We start from the raw sequence: 3,045 nt of genomic DNA, 5'->3' as shown, positions 1-3,045 counted from the left end.
CCACTTGCGAAGGCAGCACTCCTTGCGAAGGCAGCACTCCCTGCAAGGGCAGCACTCTGTGCGAAGGCAGCACTCCGTGCGAAGGCAGCACTCCTTGCGAAGCCACCACTCCTTGCGAAGTCAGCACTCTGTGCAAAGGCAGCACTCCTTGCGAAGGCAGCACTCTTTGCAGAGGCAGCACTCCGTGCGAAGGCAACACTCCAAGCGAAGGCAGCACTCCTTGCGAAGGCACCACTCCTTGCGAATGCAGCACTCTGCGCAAAGGCAGTATTCCTTGCGAAGGCAGCACTCCTTGCGAAGGTAGCACTCCTAGCAAAGGCTGCACTCTGTGCGAAGGCTGCACTCCGTGCGAAGGCAGCACTCCGTGCAAAGGCAGCACTCTGTGCGAAGGCAGCACTCCTACCGAAGGCAGCACTCCTAGCGAAGGCAGTTCTCCTAGCGAAGGCAGCACTCCTAGCGAAGGCAGCACTCCTTGCGACGGCAGCACTCCTTGCGAAGGCAGCACTCCTTGCGAAGGCAACACTCCTTGCGAAGGCAGCACTCCTTGAGAAGGCAGCACTCCTTGTGAAGGCAGCACTCCCTCTGAAGGCAGCACTCCTTGCGAAGGCAGTACTTCTTGCGAAGACAGCACTCCTTGCAAGGCAGCACTCTGTGCAAAGGCAGCACTCCGTGCGAATGCACCACTCCTTGAGAAGGCAGCACACTGCAAAAAGGCAGCACTCCTTGCGAAGGCAGGCACTCCTAGCAAAGGCAGCACTCCTAGCGAAGGCAGCACTCCTAGCGAAGGCTGCACTCCGTGCGAAGGCAGCACTCCTTGCGAAGGCAGTTTTCCTAGCAAAGGCAGCACTCCTTGCAAAGGCAGCACTCCTAGCGAAGGCAGCACTCCTTGCGAAGGCAGTAATCCTTGCGAAGGCAGAACTCTGTGAAAAGGCAGCACTATTCGTAGGCACCACTCCTTGCGAAGGCAGCACTCTTTGCGAAGGCAGCATTCCTTGCGAATGCAGGACTCCTAGCGAAGGCAGTTCCCCTTGCGAAGGCAGCACTCCTAGCGAAGGCAGCACTCCTTGCGAAGGCAGCACTCCTTGCGACCGCAGCACTCCTTGCGAAGGAAGCACTCCTTGCGAAGGCAACACTCCTTGCGAAGGCAACACTCCTTGCGAAGGCAGCACTCCTTGCGAAGGCAGCACTCCTTGCGAAAGCAGCACTCCCTGTGAAGGCAGCACTCACTGCGAAGGCAGCACTCCTAGCGAAGGCAGCACTCCGTGCCAAGGGAGCACTCCTTGGGAAGGCAGCACTCCTCGCGAAGGCAGCACTCTTGTGCAGGCAGCACTCCTTGCGAAGGCAGCACTCTGTGCAAAGGCAGCACTCCGTGCTAAGGTAGCACTCCTTGTGAAGGCAGCACTCCTTCGACGGCAGCACTCCTTGCGAAGGGAGCACTCCTTGCAAAGGCAGCAATCCTTGCGAAGGCAGCACTCTGTGTAAAGGCAGCACTACGTGCGAAGGCTGCACTCCCTGGAAAGGCAGCACCCCCTGCGAAGGTAGCCTTCCTTGCGAACGTAGCACTCCTTGCGAAGGCAGTACTCCTTGCGAAGGAAGCACTCCTTGCAAAGGAGTGTTGCCTTCGCAAGGAGTGCTTCCTTCGCAAGGAGTGCTGCGTTCGCAAGGAGTGCTGCCTTCGCAAGGAGTGCTGCCTTCGCAAGCAGTGCTGCCTTCACAAGGAGTGCTGCCTTCGCAAGGAGCGCTGCCTTCGCAAGGAGCGCTGCCTTCGCAAGGAGCGCTGCCTTCGCAAGGAGTGCTGCCTTCGCTAGGAGTGCTGCCTTCTCTAGGAGACCTGCCTTCGCTAGGAGACCTGCCTTCGCTAGGAGACCTGCCTTCGCTAGGAGTGCTGCCTTCGCAAGGAGTGCTGCCTTCGCAAAGAGTGCTGCCTTCGCAAGGAGTGGCGCCTACGCACAGAGTGCTGCCCTTTCACAGAGTTCTGCCTTCGCAAGGATTGCTGCCTTACTAAGGAGTGCTGCCTTCGCAAGGAGTGTTGCCTTCGCAAGGAGTGCTGCCTTCGGGAGGAGTGCTGCCTTCGCACAGAAGGCTGCCTTTGCACGGATTGCTGCCTTCGCATGGAGTTCAGCCTTAGCACATAGTGCTTGCCTTTGCACAGAGTGCTGCCTTCGCAAGGAGTGATTCCTTCGCACGGAGTGCTGCCTTTGCTAGGAGTGCTGCCTTTGCTAGGAGTGCTGCCTTTGCAGTGAGTGCTGCCTTTGCAGGGAGTGCTGCCTTCGCAAAGGGTGGTGCCTACGCAGGTAGTGCTGCCTTTGCTAGGAGTGCTGCCTTTGCAGGGAGTGCTGCCTTTGCAGGGAGTGCTGCCTTCGCAAAGGGTGGTGCCTACGCAGGTAGTGCTGCCTTTGCTAGGAGTGCTGCCTTTGCACGGAGTGCTGCCTTCGCACGGAGTTCAGCCTTAGCACGGATTGCTGCCTTTGCTAGGAGTGCTGCCTTCCCAAGGAGTGCTTCCTTCGCACGGAGTGCTGCGTTTGCTAGGTGTGCTACCTTCGCAAGGAATGCTGCCTTCGCTTGGAGTGTTGCCTTCGCTTGGAGTGCTGCCTTCGCTTGGAGTGCTGCCTTCGCAAGGAGTGCTACCTTCGCAAGGAGTGCTTTCTCCGCACCGAGTGCTGCTTTCGCAGGGAGTGATGCCTTCACACGGAGTGCTCCCTTCGCACGGAGTGCAGCCTCCGCACGGAGTGTTGCCTTTGCAGGGAGTGCTGCCTTCGCAAAGGGTGGTGCCTACGCAAGTAGTGCTGCCTTCGCATGGAGTGCTGCCTTCGCACGGAGTGCTGCCTTCGCACAGAGTGCTGCCTTTGCTAGGTGTGCTACCTTCGCAAGGAGTGCTGCCTTCGCTAGGAATGCTGCCTTTGTGCAGAGTGCTGCATTCGCAAGGAGTGGTGCCTTCGCAAGGGGTGGTGCCTTTGCAAGGAGTGCTGCATTTGCACAGAGTGCTGCCTTCGCAAGGAGTGCTGCCTTCGCAAGGAGTGCTGCCTTCGCAAGGAGTGCTGCCTT

The sequence above is a fragment of the Schistocerca cancellata genome, chromosome 11, assembly GCF_023864275.1.
Source record: "Schistocerca cancellata isolate TAMUIC-IGC-003103 chromosome 11, iqSchCanc2.1, whole genome shotgun sequence".
NCBI classification, from domain to species: Eukaryota; Metazoa; Arthropoda; class Insecta; order Orthoptera; family Acrididae; genus Schistocerca; species Schistocerca cancellata.
This window is presented reverse-complemented; position numbering follows the sequence as displayed.